We start from the raw sequence: 19,654 nt of genomic DNA on the forward strand, positions 1-19,654 counted from the left end.
ATATATATAAAATTGATTTCAGAGAGGAAGGGAGAGGGAGAGAGAGATACAAACATCAATGATGAGAGAGAATCATTGATTGGCTGCCTCCTGCACACCCCCTACTGGGGATCAAACCTGCAACCCAAGCATGTGCCTTTGACAGGAATCGAACCCAGGACCCTTCAGTCCTCAGGCCGACGTTCTATCCACTGAGCCAAACCAGCTAGGACAACACTTTTCTTTTAGCATGTATCATTTTCTAACATATTTTTCCTCAACGTCTTATTAAACACAGATCTGCTGACGTTCTTCACTCTGTTAAAAAGAGACAACAGGCCCAAAATACAGTCACGAAACTGATATTTAATACCTAACCTAACTAATCTCAGCCTTTTGAGGAAATGTAACTTTCAACCAGTTAATCTGTAATTTCCTGGTCAACACTAGTGAGGTAATCCGCCAAATAGACACCCCAAAGGAAAGGGCCTTGCCTGAAATGTTGCACTCTTTGATAGAAACTTGGTTTCTCTGCCCCCTTCTTCCTATAAAAGGCTTTCATTTTATATAGCTCCTGGGATCTCTTTCCTATTTGCTAGAGGGCATGTTGCCTGAATCATTGAATAAAGCTAATTAGATCCTTAAATTTATTCAGTTGCATTTTTTTAACAGCTGTATCTTCACAACAACCCTATGCAAGTATTTACCAGTATCTATGTATCTGAATTTCATAGAAGAAAAAATTGAGGCTCAATGAGACAAGTACCCTCCCCAAAGTCACACAGCTGTTAGGTGGCAGAAGTATGATTGAACTCTAGATCTATTTGATGGCAAACTCCTTAATCTTTCTACTATGCCACATTTGCCTCCTCTAAAACAAGATCAAGTCCTTTTGACTGCTCCTTATACTTCTTTGTAGCCCCCACAGTGAGTAGCACAGCATCGCAGATATGTCTCAGGGAACTCACAGATTAATTATTTTCACCATGCTTCTGTACTGATTTCATGACAATGTCGAGTGTGAACTATTTAAAAGAAACCATTTTTCATTAAAAATGTTTATTTTGACAAAACTAAAGGGGACACAACTTTGAGGTTGCAGTTGACAACCCATCACAGCTATCTAGAATGCATCAGAGATGCTAATTTTCATAGAGAGTTTCAGGCAACTAGCGAGAGCCAAATTTCTAGTAAGGCAGTTATGCTCTGCAGTTAATTTGCTGATCTCTATCTTGCCCTGTACTCAATTATGACATCCAGAATTGATCCGCTTTAAACATATTTTTAAAGCTTGTTAAAAATGAAAGCAAAAAAAAAACTCTACCAAGTTTCTAGCATTTCTATTAATACCGTGTGCAGATGGAGCAAGTACACAGGTCCCTGTGGTTTCATTTCCTCATCTCTAAACAAAGGGTGAAACTTAATGCCCATATCCATCCTGAGGGCTTCAGAGATCTGTGAAAGGTCAGATGAATAATCTGACCTTTGGTTATTCAACAGCCTAATCTAGGTGGAACAAAAATGGAGCTGCTATAGTCTTGGCTGTTCTAAATCATTCCTTGTGTCCTGGTCATTGACTTTCTGTTTCTTAAAAGTGAACATGACCTCAAAATATGCCACTTTGGCACAAGGATTATTTAGAGCTAAAGACACATAAAATACAACAGGTTCAAGAAGGGTATTCTAATCCCCCTTTTTCTTCCTGGAAAGAGGGTATAAAAATGCCCTCCTTACACCAGGAGAGAAGACACCATTGACAAGGAAAAAATTCTGAGATGTCCTAAATTAAACTACAAGCTGGCAGAGGATAGGAGGAAGACACAAGGAAGGTTAGTCAGTTAAAAACCTTGAGGGGAAAGCAACAAAAGACGGCTTATTTTCCTGAATATATATTGAAATTTTGAATTAAATTCCAAGAGGCTGTTTCTGAGGTTATCTAGATAGAATAGCCGATGAATGAACTTTCCAAAGTATTGCCCACAACCAATCCAGAAAGAGCAAATACTTTCTTACAGACTATATACCTATCCCCAAACTAGTTCTGCTTCACCTTTTCCTGCCCCTTCTATCTATAACCAACCTAAATTCTTTCAAAACCACTTACTCATTCTATAAAAGCGCCAGGTCAACCCCAGGATGTCAGACATGTTTGCCTCTCCACCTAGCTCTACTGCTGGCAGTTTCCACTGCATACCTCAAAACCCGGTGCTTTTTCCAGCTGGTATATGGCTCAATATGCCCTTTCTTTCAGGAAAAACTTTCTACTTCAAAGGTTTTGTTCAACTCGTCCTTTCGTGGGGAATCAAAGCCAGGAGAATCTTGTATTAAATAGACCTTTTAAAAGTAATTCTTATCTTGATTGAGGAAAAAAAGAAAGAAAACTCGAGGACATGGACAACAGTGTGGTGATTGCAGGGGGGAGACGGTGGGGAGAAGTGGAAGAGAGCAAATAAATGGTGATGAAAAAAATAAAATGAATAATTTTTTTTAAAAGTTTAATACTTATCTGCCTTTAGCTTCCTCATATAATTTAGTGCAGAGGTTCTCAACCTGTGGGTCGCGACCCCTTTGGGCAGGGGTCCTCAAACTTTTTAAACAGGGGGCCAGTTCACTGTCCCTCAGACCGTTGGAGGGCCGGACTATAGTTTAAAAAAAAAACTATGAACAAATTCCTATGCACACAGCATCGGCAAAAACACCTGACGGGCCGGATAAATATTTTCGGCGGGCCACATGTGGCCCGCGGGCCGTGGTTTGAGGACCCCTGCCTTTGGGGGTCGAACGACCCTTTCACAGGGGTCGCCTAATACCATCAGAAAACACATATATAATTACATATTGTTTTTGTGATTAATCACTATGCTTTAATCATGTTCAATTTGTAACAATGAAATTGGGGGTCACCACAACATGAGGAACTCTATTAAAGGGTCCCGGCATTAGGAAGGTTGAGAAGCACTGGTTTAGTGATTTTTCCACCATTGCCTCTCTTTGTGTAATCTAATGTAAAAGCCTATAGGTTTCACCATATTTTTAGGTCTTTATTTTCTTGTGAGAGCTTTCATGTCTTATAAAACATATACATTTGTATACTTTTCTCCTGTTAATCTGTCTTATATCAGTTTAATTCTCAGGCCCAGCTGAAAAACCCTAAGAAGGTAGAGGTAAAATTTTGCCTCCCCTACATTCTCAACTGTCTCCTCTAGACCCTGTTTATGGTTAAAAGTGTCCTGGTGTTACCTAGCTCACAGGTGTTGGGAGGAAGAAGAACAGTATTTGCAACATTTCTTTACATATCATCTGTTATCTATTTTCTAAACATCATTGTAAAAACAATCAATCATCTTGCTGGCTAATTTCTTTCCACATCTGGTTAGGTGATTATTTTGGCCTTTTGAGAGTGGCATTGTTTTGACCTCATTGTTGGGCTATAGTAACTCAATAGAGCCCTGAGACCTGGAAGTTATTCTCTTCTTTTTCTTGTCTCCTTGTCTCCTTTCCTTTTTTTTTTTACATTTTTAGGAATTTATATCCTTTGTACATGCGTCAGAACAGAGCTGCTGCAAATGCCCAGAAATGGGAATTGCTAGTTCGTCATCTGTATTCAAATATCACAGCATGTGTAAGGTGTAAGCCACAGTCTCTGACTTGCCTATTTCCTGCTCTTTGGGTGGTGTTTTTTGAGAACTATGCTTAAAGTCTCTAAGATCAGTACCTCACACCTTTGAACTACTTAAGAAAGGCCTCCTCCCAGAAATATTTGCAAACAAAGGCCTGGAACTAGAAGAACTTCAGGCAGCAAACCACACCTATGTGTAACAAATTGTCAGTATATACAAAAGTATGACTCTTTTTTTTTTTTAAGTATGACTCTTGAAGTAAGTAAAACTTATACTTGACTCAGTCCCTACTCTCTTATTTTCCAGAGCTCAGAAAGGGCACAAATGAGCGTTTCTCCATAAACAAAGTCATTTAATCGCTGTGATGATATTTATTAAAACAGCAAAATTGTAGTGTTGTGTGTGTTTTTTTAATGAATTAGGCAAAGTTTGGCTTGAGAAGAATAGAGCACAGTGATTAAAAGTCCTGATTCTAGAAATGAACTCCTGGGTGTAGAATCTGAGCACTACTATTTACTATCTTTGTGACCTTGGGCAAATTATTTATCCTCTGTGCCTCAGTTTCCCAAAGGTAAAATGGAAATGACAGTCATACCACCTACCTCATAAGGGTGCAATGAAGCTGAATGAGTTAATACTTTAAAGCACCTAGCATAGTTTCTGGCCCGTGGTAAGCCTTCTCTTAAAGGGTTACCTTTAAGGTTGTTAAATCTTAAGGAAAAATAATAAAGTGAAAGATTTCCCAGAACCAATAATAATATCTATCTTCTATTTTTGAAAATATACTAATATGCCAAACACTTTGTAGATATTATTTCCAAACCTCACAAAAAGATAGGTATTAATGTCTCCGTTTTACAGATGAGGAAGTGGAAGATTGGAGAATTTAAATTGCCTGAGGTTACATAACTGAGTGATGGTTGTGGGAAGTCTAACTTAGTTTGTCTAATTCCAAAGCATATGCCCTTCCACTGTGCAACATTGTTTCCTAAATCTTCTAACCCATTTTCTCCACTTATTTATAATCCACACTATTTTAGAACCGGGCTTAAGAATCACATTGCCTCGCTTCTTGGCCCTTAGACTAAGATCAAGTGTAGTATCTATTCTTAATCAGCTTAATATCTGATATGTCAGCCATCCGAGGACAGTATATTAATGGATGGACCTAGAGGGTATTATGCTGAATGAAATGAGTAAGACAAATACCATATGATTTCATTTATATGAACAGAACAAACAGATACAGAGAACATAGTGATGGTTGGCAGAAGGGTAAGGGGTTGGGAGCTGGGTGGAAAAACTGAAGGGATCAAAAAGTACAAGTTGGCAGTTACAAAATAGTGACAGGGATTTAAGGGCAGTATAGGGTATATAGTCAATAATATTATAATAATTATGTATGGTGTCAGGTGGATTCTAGACTTATGGGAGTGGAAATAACTTCATAAATTATATAAATGTCTAACCACTATGCTGTACACCTAAAACTAATGTAATATTCAATGTCAACTGTAATTGAAAAAAATTTTAAATTTAACAAAAACAGGCTCATGGGAACAGAGACCAAAGGAATGGTTACCAGAAGGGAGAGTTGGGGATATGGGTGAAAAGGAGAAGGAGAATATAGTCAATAATATTGTGATAACTCTACACGGTGACAGGTGACTACTAGAATTAGTGGAGTGATCACCTTGTAAGGGTATAAAAATGTCTAATCACTATATTATACTCTTGAAAATAATATAACCAATATAAGAGTAAATTAAAATAAGTAAATAGATTAAAAATAAAATAAGAACAAAAGCTAGAAAAATAAATAAAGCTTCTGCCTGGGGAAAAAAGTCATTTTGCCCAACCCCTCTGTCCTTTCACAAATAAGTAAATGGAAATCATTAGACGTTAAGTTGCTTTCCAAAGGCTACCTAATTACTTAATGACTGTTCAGTAGCTATTGAATGCCAACCAGCCACTTGATGGTAAGGAAAGGAATAAACAGTTATGTATCTTGCTTATCACAGTGCCTTTCACATGGTAAGCCAATGCAAGCTATTTTTATCATCATTCATTTACTCATTCATTTATTAGGCATTTCTTACAAGTTTGGCACCTGAGAAAACAAAAATGAACAAGATGTGATTCCTTTTGAAGCTTACACTAGCTGTCCAATCTGAAAGCCACTAACCACAGTAGTGAGTACATTCCAAATGTGGCAGATTGGAATGTACTATAAGTATACAAAACACACAGGATTTTTGAAAACTTACAAAAAATAAGGTAAAACACATAATTAACAAATTTTATGTGTTGAAGTGACGATATTTGGGATATATTTGAGTTAAATGAAAATATTAAAATTCTTTTCATCTGTTTCATTTTACTTTTTTAGAATTTTTTTATTATTATTATTTTGTTGTTGTTAATCCTCACCAAAGGATATTTTTTCCCATTAATTTTTAGAAAGAGTGGAAGGGAGGGAGAGAGAAACAGCCATGTGAGAGAGACACATCTATTGGTTGCCTCCTTCACATGTCTCAACCCGGCCCAGGGATTGAACCTGAAACTCAGATACATGCCCTTGAATGGGAATCGAACCCGAGACCCTTTGGTTCGAGGCCCAACACTCTATCCACTGAGCCACACTGGCCAGGGCCATTTTTTTTTAATTCGTCTATCAGAAAAGTTAAAAATTATTTGCAGCTTGCATTTCTATTGGACAGCATTAGTCAAGATGGCAAAAAAAGATGAATGCAATAAAATATAACTGCTATGCCCTAGCCAGTTTGGCTCAGTGGATAGAGCATTGGCCTGTGGACTAAAGGGTCCCAGGTTCAATTCTGGTCAAGGCCAGGTACCTCAGTTGCAGGCTCTATCCCTGGCCCTGGTCAGGGCTCATGTGGGAGGCAACCAATTAATGTGTCTCTCACATCAATGTTTCTCTCTCTGTCTCTTCCCCTCCCTTTCTCTAAAAACCAATGGAAAAATAGCCTCTGGTGAGAGTTATGCTGTGAGAAAAGTCAATAGAATGTTGCATGGGAGCACAGGAGAAACTGAATATGGGAGTCAAGAAAGGCTTACAGAAGAGAAAATATTTGAATCCCAAAAGACAAGTAAGAACATTGTTAGGTGAGTATTTTCCAGCCAGAAATGAGCATGCAGAATGCCACATAATCATGCAAGAGTAATCAACAAGTTGAAATATGATAATTTGACTTTTCCAAGTCAAAGAATAGAGGGCCAGAGTGCTTGATGAGAAGTAGTAAGAGATGAAGTTGGAAAAATACATCGAAAGATTATGAAAAGCCTTGCCTGCCATGTACTATTGAAATGTTTAATGAAGGCTGGCATTGTTTTATTTGAACTTTAGAAAGATAACTCTAGTGGCCTTATGGAGGTTGGACTGGAAGTAGGGAAAAGACTTGGGATGGGAAAATGGGAAACAAAGACAGGAGACCTAAATGGCCATAATTTGGGCAATGGGAATTCAGAGGAGGACAGGTCCACAAAAGCTATCTCAGTACAGTAGAACTGATGAGACCCAGTAATTCATGTCAGGGAAGCAAAGAAGAATTAAGAGAAACAACCAGCCCTGGTCTGGTTGCTCAGTTGATTTGAGCATCAGCCCATAGAACAAAAGGTTGCAGGTTTGATGCCCTATCAGAGCTCATACCTGGGTTTCAGGTTTGATCCCCGGTTGGAGCACCTGGGGGAGGCAGCCAATCAATGTTTCTCTCACATCAATGTTTCTCTCTCTCCCCCAATGTCATTAAAAAACAGATCCTCGGGTAAAGATTAAAAAAAAAGAGAGAGAGAGACATCCAGTTGTATTTGTATATTGCTACATAGTGACATTTCTTTCTATTCAACAAATATTTAATAAAGACCTACTTATGTGTCAGGTAGTAGGTAATAGTGCTTAATGGACTTCTGGTGACAATGTCTTACTATTGTGCGACTATGTTTAAAACATTTACTGAGAGTCAGAAAAAAAAATAAGTGGTTAAATCCATATTTAATAATTGGCCCACTAATGAAAGTTTTTATTTTACTTCTGTGGAATTATATCTTATCAGGGAACTTAAGGGTCAAAAGTTTTGTGCTAAGGTAAGAGCGGAGGTTCCTCATCTAATGAGTTAGCCAGTTAGAGCAGGAATCTGCAGTTTGGCAGTTTGTAGTACAATTGAAAATGTGCATTTCATGGAGTTCAGGCATTAGATTTCTATGTCCCTGAACAGTGCTCTGTAAAGCAAGCACTAAGGCCAAGCTATCTGTAGCAATAAGACAAAAATTTTGTCAGTTCACAAATTACCCTACCCGTTTATTTAAAGTTAAGTATTTATTTACTGTAATAATCACCCAAAAATCATGTTAATAAAGTTTGAACAATGAAGAGGAAACCTTGGTTTTCATTCTGGTTTATAAGAAGATGCTGGCATGCGTTATACTTGACTCACTAATTCATTGTAGTTTTCAATGTAGGGTTTCAGGAACTTTGAGTTGTAAAGGCTCTCAGTTACAACAGTTACTAAAAATGATTGACAGCCAGGTTAGAATTATGTTGGCCAGAAGAACTTGAAATTCAAGGCAAAATTTTAGAAACTATAAAAAGTGAGAAAGGGGAAGGACTTAATACTTAAAATACAATGACATGAGTTTTCCCCTCTTAACTCTGAAAAGAAAAGTGGCAATTCAGGTTATACAGGCCTTCAAACATAGAATGATAAGGAATGTACACAGAGATTACAGAAAAATTAATTGTCCAGGAGGGAAAGAATCAAGTTCTTTTGTTTCAACACAGTAAAAACCTGGGAGAGGCTGGATTCTAGAGTCATTGTTTATTGGTATTGTGCCTATTTTTTCCAGAATACAGCCACAACTTTTACTACATAAGAATATCAAGGGGGCTGAAGGAATCTCACTTTTGAAACTGGTATTCATATTATTCAAGAAAGTAAAAGAGATGCCAAGATATCAGAAATTGGCTTTATTGTCTACATCAAGTATGTCGTTACTGCAGGCATTGCTAGGAGAGCTAGCTGCCAGGAGGCCTATTGAGCTGGACCAACAATGTGGATAAAGGGAGGTGGGGGTGGGGCTTGGTAAGATTTCAGAAGGGAAGCCACCTGATAGTAAGATCTGAATTTGAAGCTTGCTAGTCCAGAAAGCAGACTTTGGACCCTAGAATGAGCAGGTTCTGAGAGAGTTTCATAGCTAAATTTAATGAGGTTGGTGCAATTGGCCTGAAGGCCAGTTTGATTTATTTATAATTAGGAGCTATATCTTTCTAGTGACAGTATGTTCATGTGCCCTCTTCAATGCTTCTCTTTTCCTAGGAGCACAGACCTTTGTAGACTGAATTGGTGATCCAAACATTGTTGGATAGGCAGGGAATTCCACCCAAAGGAGACAATTAGACCTGAGGCACATTTCAGCCAGTTCAGAACTGGGAAAATATTCCTGACCCACAGAAATACATTTCTATTGTACTAGACACTCTGTTAGGATTTGCTTTTCTGAACATGCTTTATGCTTAGTGTTAACATCTTATTCCATCAGTTGTCAAAACTAAAAAAATTAACATTGATATAATACTGTTAATCATGGATTTTATTCAGATTTTATCAGTTTTTCTGCTAATGTTCTTTTTCTATTTGAGGATCCAAACCAGTGTCCCACATTTCATTTAGTCATCACATTTCCTTAATCCTGTTCAGGCTATGACAGTTTCTTAGTCTCTCCTTTGACAGTTTTGAAGAGTACTGGTCAGATGTTTTTTAGAATGTTCTTCAGTTCGGGTTTTTCTCAGGATTACACCAGTTTTGTGGGAAATTACCGCAAAGGTGAATTGCTTTTTTTCTCATATATTATCAGGGGGTATAGATATCAACATGATTTATCATTGATAATGTTAACTTTACCATTTGGCTAAGGTAGTGCCTGCCAGTTTTCTCCTATTTTTCTTTCCCATACTCTATTTTTAATTTTTTTAAGTATGTTTTTATTGATTTCAGAATGTGGAAGGGAGAGGGAGAGGGAGAGGGATATAGAAACATCAATGGTAAGAGAGGATCATTAATCCACTGCCTCCTGTATGCCCCTCAATAGGGATTGAGCCCGCAACCAAAGCATGTGCCCTGATCGGGAATCAAACTGTGAGCTCCTGGTTCATAGGTTAATGCTCAACCACTGAGCCACACCAGCCAGGCCCCAGACTCTGTTCTTTGGAAGCAAGTCACTAAATACAGCCCACACTCAAGGAGAGGGGAATTAAGCTCTACCTCTTGGAATGGGGAGTATCTGTGAATATTGTTCTGAATTCTTCTATAAGGAAAATTTGTTCTTTCTCTAGCACTTACCTATCTACTTATTTTTTCAATTGTTTATTTACATCAGTATGGGCTTGTGGATATTTATTTTATTCTTTGAGTTATAGTATTTGTTGTGCAAGCTGCTCCAGCTTTGGCCAAATTTTCCTAGCTTTCAGGCCTCTTACCTCCTATGTCCCTTTATTAGAGAACTAGAGGCCCGGTGCACGAAATTCATGTGGGGGGGGGCAGGAGAGTGGTGTCCCTCAGCCCAGCCTGCACCCTCTCCAATCTGGGACCCCTAGAGGGAAGTTGAACTGCCCGTTTAGGCCCAATCCAGTTGGACATCCCTCTCACAATCCAGGACTACTGGCTCCCAACCACTCGCCTGTCTGCCTGCCTGCCTGATTGTCCCTAACTGTTTCTGCCTGCCAAGCCTGATTGATGCCTAACCACTCCCCTTCCAGCCTGATCGACGCCTAACTGCCCTCCCCTGCAGGCCCAATTGCCCCCAACTGCCCTCCCCTGCTGGCCTGGTTACCCCTAACTGCCCTCCCCTGCAGGCCTGGTCACCCCTAATTGCCCTCCCCTGCTGGCCATCTTGTGGCGGCCCTCTTGTGTGTTGGAGTGATGGTCAATTTGCATATTACTCTTTTATTAGATAGGATTATACTTGGAAACCAAGATTTGGGTGTGGTATGTGCTCACTGCTACCAAAGTGCCACTGCTTGTAGGCCCACTCAGTGAATGGAGCTAACGTGTGTGTGTCTGTGTGTGTGTGTGTGTAAATACACATATCTATATTTGTTTCTGTGTTTATCTACATACATATTAAAATAAACATGAGTTCATACAAACATCCCCAACTCCAATAGAGTATTACAGGACTCACTCTAGCCTTCTCTCCTTGATTTTTTTTTTTCTTTTTTCTACAAAAAGCTTTATTGTTTCTATTTGGTCCAATGCATGGGAGAGGGCTCCAGGGTGGTTAAACAAATGGCTACAGTTTCTGGAAGAGGCTCAGGCAAAAGCCAGACACTAGGGGAGTGCAGAGGGGCCTCTCAAAGGCCTCTGGGCTCCAAAGGTTCCTAGTATTGCTTGAGGGTGAGCCTTTCAAAGAGATACTCGCCAAGCCCAGCCTGGGAGCTGGCCAGCCTGCGGAGGTTAGTCAGCTGGTGGCCCATCTTCTTCATGAGTTTCACCTGCTCATCCAGGAAGTATTTCTCTAGGAAGTCACAGAGATAAGGGTCTGCATGGGCAGAACCCAGGGCATGCAGCTCCAAAAGGGCCTGGTTCAGGTTCCTCTCCAAGGCCAGGGCGGCTTCCATGGTATCCTGAGCTTTGCCCCACTCATCTTCCAGAATGTGAAGGCTTCAGCACATTCTGGAAAAGTATGCCTAGCGCCGTTGTGCTTCTTCTTTGCCAACTCTCAGAAGTGGCCCATGCCCTCCAGAGGCACATCATCACAGTGGAAATGGAAGCCCAGAGAGATGTAGGTGTTGGAGGTCCACAGATGCAGGTTGGCCAAGCGGTTGACAGCAGCCTCCACCTCAGGGGAATAATTCTGATGAATTTGGGAGCTCATGGTTGCCCGGCAATAAGGAGTTAAAGTAGAAAGAAAATAGTGTCTTGGCTGCTGGTCTCAGAGGTTGTTCTGAAGCTGGTGACTGGAAAAGATGGTGGATGGTGGTCAGAGGCTGGAAGAAGGGGTGTCCCTGGGTCTGTCCCATCCAAACACTGTTGAAGCAAGAGAGAGATCTGGGACTGCTAAGGGTACTCTTGATTAAAATACAAGTTTCCCCTATTAATTGATTCATTCACTTTAACTATACAGCTGTTCTGAAGGCCGAGGAGACAATTTGCTGGCTTCTCAGATGTGCTGAGTGGATAGGTTTAGAGTTCAGAGGGCAGCATTCTTTCTCATTTCTAAGATGTTGGAAGGCTCCTCACTGCTGCTCACTCACTCCACTGCCATGTATTAACTAAGTAGCTTGCCCACAAAATCATAATGACCAAAAACTTTCATCTGAAAGACTCATTTTGGACTGCACTGTGAGACTGTTCCATCTCCCTTATAATATCATATCAGAGTAAGACATGTCTTTCCTGGAAAACAAAGATATATATATATATTAATCTATTACTTAACAGTTACTGAGGATATGCCATATCGCCAGGTCCCTTGAAATATATGCTGTGCAGATATTTCTTCTCTGCAGCGACTGTGTCAAGAAGCAAGGATGGACAGGCTCCCGGCAGGGTTCAGAGGGCAGCATTCTTTCTCATTTCTAAGATTTTGAAAGGCTCCTCACTGCTGCTCACTCATTCCACTGCCATGTATTAACTAAATAGCTTGCCCACAAAATCATAATAACCAAAAACTTGCATCTGAAAGACTCATTTTGGACTGCACTGTGAGACTGTTCCATCTCCCTTATAATATCATATAAGAGAAAGCCATGTCTTTCCTGGAAAACAAAGATATATATATATATTAATCTATTACTTAACAGTTACTGAGGACTTGGTATTTATGTAATGAGTAACTCCCAGAGCAGTCTGTAAGAGCCTTGTTTGTTCAGACATCAGAACCTATCCTTCAAATGTCAAAAATGGTCCACTGTTGATGTCTTTCTACAGTGGCTCCTTAACCTTTCTTGGTCAATTTCACATCCTTGTAGACTCTTCTGAGAATATGGTGAAAGCTATAGACCTTTCCCCCCGAAAAATGCATGAATGTACATCCACTCAAAATGCTACATATTTTGAAAAACTTCATGAACCTCTAGAGGTCCATGGATTTCGCATTAAGAATCTTGATCTAAACATTAAGGCAAGTTGATGAAACACAACAAAGGATTTGCTGATAATTAATGAGTATATTTTACTATAGAGTTAAATATACATATGTATATTGTGATGGTTAATTTTATGTCAAGTTGGTTAGGATATGTTCGGTCACAGCATTAGTCTAGATGTTCTGTAAGGGTATTTTTTTTTTACATGTGGTTAACATTTAAATCAGTAGACTTTGAGTGCAGCATATTACCCTCCACAATATGAGTGGGCCTCATTCAATCAGTTGAAGGCCTTACAAACAAAACCCGAGGTTTCCTGAAGAAAGACTTCTCAAGACTGCAACATAGAAACCCTGCCAGTTTCTAGCCTGTTGCCCTGCAGAATTCTCAGGGCTGCAACATCAGCTCTTACCTGAATTTCCAGCCTGCCCTACAAATTTCAGACTTGCCAGCCCTGCCCCCCAATGCATGAGACAATTTCTTTTTTTAAAAGTCACACACACACACACACACACACACACACACACACACACACACTCTCCTGTCTCTCTGGAGAACTCTGACTAATATATATATCAAACTATAACAAATGCACAGTAAATTTCCATAGACATGCTCAGTTCCCCCTTCTGACTATGAAAAATGATGAAAACTCTTACTGTTTAGTTAGGTATTGCCTCTGTTTGGTTCAGTTTTGATTCCTCTTGTCTTTACATGGTCCAAGTCCTGTAGATAGTCATTGCTATGTTTCATGCTGTTCTTATTCTATGTCAGTCTGCATTTGGATGTCCTATTTCTGCTGTAACAAATTACCATAAACTTAGAGGCATAACACAACACAACTTTGTTGCCTGACAGTTCTGGAGATCAAGTCTAAAATGAATGTCAGCAGGCTGCGTTTCTTCTGCAGGGTCCAGGGAAGACTCTGTTTCCTTGCTCTTTTTAGTTTCCAGAAGTCAGCTTCTTCCATCATTTCAACTTATGCTTTTATTGTCACATTCCTTTTTTTTAATGGAATATATTTTTTAATATACTTTTATTGATTTCAGAGAAGGGAGAGGGAGAGAGAGATAGAAGCATCAATGGATGAGAGAATCACTGATCGGCTGCCTCCTACACACTCCACACTGGGGATCGAGCCTGCAACCCAGGCATTGTGCCCTGACCGGGAATTGAACCGTGACCTCCTGGTTCACAGGTCGACACTCAATCACTGAGCTATGCCGGCTGGGCCATTGTCACATCACTGATTCTGATTCTGACCCTCCCAACTCCCTTTTATAAGAACTTTTGTGATTACACTGGGCCTACCAGGAAAATCCAAAAATTTCCCATCTCATAGCAACTTAACTTAATCATAACTAAAAAAAAACAAAAAACAGTTGCATGTAAAGTAACATTCACAGTTTCCAGGGATTGGAACATAGATATCTTAGAGGACTCATTATTCTTTCTACCACCGATGTCCTTTATTTTCTAATTTATTCTGTTTTACTTAATTCTTATTTTTATTCATAAACTTATTAATAAATTTCATTTAAAGGACTATTCTGATTAGTTTATTTTTCATAGGTTATTCTTTGAATACTCTGCCAAAGTATTTTTCACTCATTAAACATCAATCGCTTTTCTCTTTTCTGATTGGATAATTCTGAAGTGTTTCTCTCTACCGACAGTTCTCTGGGTAATGTTACATCGCCATCTCCCATTTATTTATATAAAAAAAAGAGTTCCATCATTTCGACGTATGTACATATGTGCTTTATGTTTTTTATTATTTATTTACCACAAGTAAAGGTCAGGAATTGTTATCTTTCTTTTAAATTTTTTTTACTGTTTCACTTCATTACTGCTGTGTATGTGCTCCATGTGAGTGATGTAGGTGCTTATGTAGGTGGGTTCCGACTTACAGTGAAAATCGCATTACGTCGCGCTGTAGGAACGGATCTCCGATGTAACCCGAGGACCTACTGTATATATATGAGACCTCTACATTCTCTCTGTGTTCTATTTTGTTCTTTGTATGACAAAGGATGGGCAGTTTAATAATCCATTTGTTAAGAAAAATACATTATCGATTCATATTCCAGCTGAAAATGGGTTTCCTCCCTTTATACAGTGGTATCTATATAGGTAGTGCATATACTCAAATGCTATTCTCCCCTTCATTCCTGCTAATAGAACCCTAATTTGGATCTAAAGTTGTGACAACCAAAAAATCTTTCTAAAAGTCCCTGGAGAGACTTTCATTCCCCTAAGTATTAGTAACAATTTTTCCGCCATGTTCCCCAGGACCTGAACCAGTGTGCTAATAGGTCACCTGGGGTTGAAATTGGATCACTTGGGCGTTTATTTGGGATTTCATATGTATTAACAAAGGAGAGATATTAACAGATTCATTTGATATAAAAAAACATAACATTCAGTTTGGGTAACTGCACAAGTGCCTGCCTCCCTGTAACTGGATTTCACATGAACAGTGGAAGTCTGAGGTCAGAAAGACAAATATTTATAGGGACTTAAATGGGAAGATCATAGCCTGATCTTTACATGTGAACGTAGCCGCAGCCTTGGGAATCTGGCCAGGCTGTGTAAACCATACCTGTTAGCCAGGAGAGGTAATGCTTTCTGTCGTGAGGAGGTAATTAGGAGGGGTGATATGCCAGACCAGGTCCCCTACCTCCTCCCATCTTTCAATGGTGCATGACCAGTCCACATATAATGTGTCTACATGGGTCCCTGCTGCGTTAGGTGACAGGGTCCCACTAGGGACCAAGCCGTTCTTCCCCACCAGGGGTGTGAATTAATTGCCCCAACCAGCAGAATGTCCCATTGCAGATTCCAGTAAATCAGTGGTTCTCAACCTTCCTAATGCCCCGACCCTTTAATACAGTTCCTCATGTTGTGGTGACCCCCAACCATAAAGTTATTTTCGTTGCTACTTCATAACTGCAATTTTGCTACTGTTATGAATCGTAATGTAAATATCTGATATGCAGGATGTATTTTCATTGTTACAAATTGAGCATAATTAAAGCATAGTGATTAATCACAAAAACAATATATAATTATATATGTGTTTTCCGGTGGTCTTAGGCAACCCCTGTGAAAGGGTCATTCGACCCCCAAAGGGGTCGCGACCCACAGGTTGGCGACCCACAGGTTGAGAACCGCTGCAGTAAATCGTCCCATTCTAGGGACAGTAGGGCTTGCTGCCCTCAATTATCATGGCCAAGCCATAGAGTCAATCATTTCAGAATCACCCAGTGTCACTACCCAGGGTCAGGCCAAGGTTCATGCGTGATTACCAATCAGACCCCTCATAACTCGGCCCTTTGGCTACTGTGATTTGTTTCTGTTTCCACGTAGAGAGTATCAGCGGACAGTTGAATGCTGGCTGCCATCAGGTGGGCAGATTAGCACAGCTAGAGCCATCAGTGTACCAAGTTCCAGTCAAACTTCCATACAAGCCTGAGACATTTGGCAATGTGGGCACAAGCACGTTTCCCAAGCTTGAGCAATTAGGCAAGTCAATTGAGCTTGCAGCTGCTGCCCTTTGGGATCTTGGGCTTGATCTCCTTGGGCTTTCTAAGGGCCTTGATAGCCTCAGCACGTGCGCTCATGGCCTTGGTGTTGGCCTACATCTTCAGGCCCTTCTTGTGCTTCTTGGCAGAGCGCATGTTTCTCAGGAACTACCCCTTAAGAGATTCATATCTTTGTGATTGAGGTTTCCTAATGCTGTTTCTGTGCCATTTTCGGGACTGGTTGCATGTGGTGTGGTTCTTCGACTTGGCCATATTTGCACCAAAGCCTGCAGCTCCAGAAGCGCTTGCAACTGGAAGAGGAAGAGAGAGGCCTCCCAGAGTGACTTCTGAGAATCACTGTTTTAGACCAATCATGGCCACCCAATTCTCTATCAGTGATATATTTGGGGAAGGCATATGATCCAGTTCTGACAAAATGGATCTTATGGTTTGAGATTGAAAGGAAGAGAGATCCTGAGGAAGACTTTCCTTTCTGAAAAAAAGAGAGAACTAACATTAATAAGGCCCTTTTTGTCCCTTCACCTTCCTTGTTGCCTGGGATGCTGGTGTGCCCGGACTTGAATTTGGACCCTTGGCAGTCATCTTGGGATTATGAGGTCGGCAGGGCAGGCAGATGAGAAGATCCTCGATGACATAGTTATACTGCAGAACCAACTTTGGAACTGACTATCTTTAAATAGTAGTTATGTGAGATAACAGAATATCTGTTATTTAAACATTGCAAAAGATTCTGTTATTTCCAGCCCAAAGCATCCTAACCAATAGGATTAAAACATGCCATATTAAACATTCTCCCTCTCCCTGCAAATACCCAAATGGTGAAAGTTTAGAGGAGTGTGAAATGTTTAAGAAGAATGAACTGTAACTATTTAAATACTATTCATATTCAGTACAAAAGAAAACAATAAAAATATTCATGAGTACTTTACATCTAACAAAAATTTAATAAAAATATGAATTTAATAAAGCAAGAGCTTAAACACCAGATAAAACAATAACAGGAGATGGAAAGGGAAATTTCAGAGTTAAAATAGCAATTCAAGGACCAAATTTGTTAGCTGTTACTAACAAATTAATATGAAATAGCAAGAAATAGAATAGACACCACTGACATGAGATTTCACAAAAGCCTAGTTAGACACTGAAATGACAGAGGAGAAGAAAACAAAGGTTAAAGCAATTAGAAAGAAGTTAATCATTACAGAGGACAAACATTACCCAACATAAGATCAATTTTTCCTAAAAGAGTAATCCTAAAAAATGCAGCAGGAAAAAAAAAAGAATGAAAAGAAAGTGAACTTGCAAATTAAAGGATCCATCCTGTTCTAGAAAAAAAGTGATATGAAATGATCAACCTGATGTCAGATGGGTACTAGACTTATCAGAATAATCACTTCCTAAGGAATATAAGTGTCTAATTGCCATATGGTACACCTAAAACTAATATAACATTATGTCAACTGTAACTGAAAAATACATTTTATTTTTAAATATATTTTTATTGATTTCAGACAGGAAGGGAGAGGGAGAGAGAGATAGAAACATCAATGATGAGAATCATTGATTGGCTGCCTCCTGTATGCCCCCTACTGCGGATCAAGCCCCACAACCCAGGCATGTGCCCTTAACCAGAATCCAAACTGGGACCCTTCAGTCTGCAGGCGAATGCTCTATCTACTGAGCCAAACCAGTTAGGGCCTGAAAAATACATTTTAAAAGATTATTAACCTGGGATGAAAAATGCCAAATTCAGTTGAATTTCAAGTAAAGTCATCTATAATAGAGGAAAATAGAATCATCCTCTGACTTCTCCACAGTAATATTCAATGCAAGGGGATAACAGAGCAATATCTAGAAAGTTAAAATGTGAAACAAGACTAGTACACAGCCAGGTTGTTCACATTTAAGGAAGTATATTTACATTCCTAAGTATAAAGGAACTCTGGAATCACATTACCCAGGAATCCTAGAACAAAACTACTTTTTAATAAAGTCCATATATCCATGAGATTTCAGGATAGAGAAGGCAAAAAAAAAAATCATTGGTGGTAAACAATGAATACATTTAAATACGGAATTAAATAACTGTGATATAAAGCATGGTCTAAAGCATGATTCACTAAATGTGATGATTATTTCTGGGTGATAGAATTTAAAAAATATTTTTATTGATTTCAGAGAGGAAGGGAGAGAGAGAGAAACATAGAAACATCAATGATGAGAGAGAATCACTGATTGGCTGCCTCCTGCATGCCCCCTACTGGGAATCAAGCCCACACAGGCAAATGCCCTTGACCGGAATGGAACCTGGGAGCCTTCAGTCTGCAGGCCAACACTCTCTCCACTGAGCCAAACCGATTAGGGCTATTATATTTTACCTTTCTTATTAATCTCTCTGTGTTGTTTCAATGCTTTTCAAAGAATATGCTATATTACATATTCACAAACATAATCATTAGTGTAAATATAAATTTGTGATCTAGCTTAAATAATTTATCTCTAGAAATTTTAGGAGGGGATCAACTAACTGGGATAAAACTTGGCTTGATTTTTATCCTTTAAATATTTAGTACCTTGTTCATAAGTCTACCTTTGTATGTAATATTTTGTATTCTTATAACCCAAAAATGTAGAATTATTCAGCACAAAGCAGGCTTTAATTTTCTTAGCTTTAGTGCATTACTAAGTCCTTTGCAAATTCTTTGAAAAAATAAGAGGGGAGGGAACACATCCCAACTAATGAAAGATTAAAACTTTTCCCTAAGATCAGAAACAAGACAAGTATGTCTTGCCACTTTTATTCAACATTGTGCTGGAGACACTAGTTAGGGCAATTAAGCAAAAACAAACAAACAAACAAATCATATTGGGAAAGAAGAAATTAAACTACTTACTTCTACATGTAGATGACATAAACTTGTTTGTAGAAAATTTTAAGGACTCCGTTAAAACTAAGAAATGCATTAATTCATCAAAGTTGAAGCATACCAAATCAATTATAAATATCAATTGCATTTTTGTACACCAGCAAATAACAGAGAATAAAGTTAAGAAAGCAATTTCATTTTTAGTAACATCATAGAAATAAAACACTTAGAAATATTTTTAATTATTAAAATTTTGAAAGAAATTAAAGACTAAACAAATGAAAAGACATGTTCACAGATTGGAAAACTTAATATTGCTAAGATGGTGATACTCCACAAATTGTTCTACAGATTCCATACAATCTCAATCAAAATCAGCTTTTCTTATATAGAAATTGATAAGTTGATCCTAAAATTCACATGGAATAACAAGGGACCCAGAATAGCAAAGACAATCTTGAACCTGACTGGTGTAGCTCAGTGGTTAATCATTAACCCATCTCAGTTTGATTCCCAGTCAGGGCACATGCCTGGGTTTGG

At 39.0% G+C, this 19,654-nt stretch overlaps 1 pseudogene; it reads right to left on the reverse strand.

Moving 5' to 3' along the window:
• Positions 1–10,950: 10,950 nt before the first annotated feature.
• On the reverse strand, positions 10,951–11,509 carry LOC106724705 (annotated as a pseudogene).
• Between the last annotated feature and the right edge of the window lie 8,145 nt (positions 11,510–19,654).

This window comes from Myotis brandtii, unplaced genomic scaffold (assembly GCF_000412655.1).
Source record: "Myotis brandtii unplaced genomic scaffold, ASM41265v1 scaffold934, whole genome shotgun sequence".
NCBI classification, from domain to species: Eukaryota; Metazoa; Chordata; class Mammalia; order Chiroptera; family Vespertilionidae; genus Myotis; species Myotis brandtii.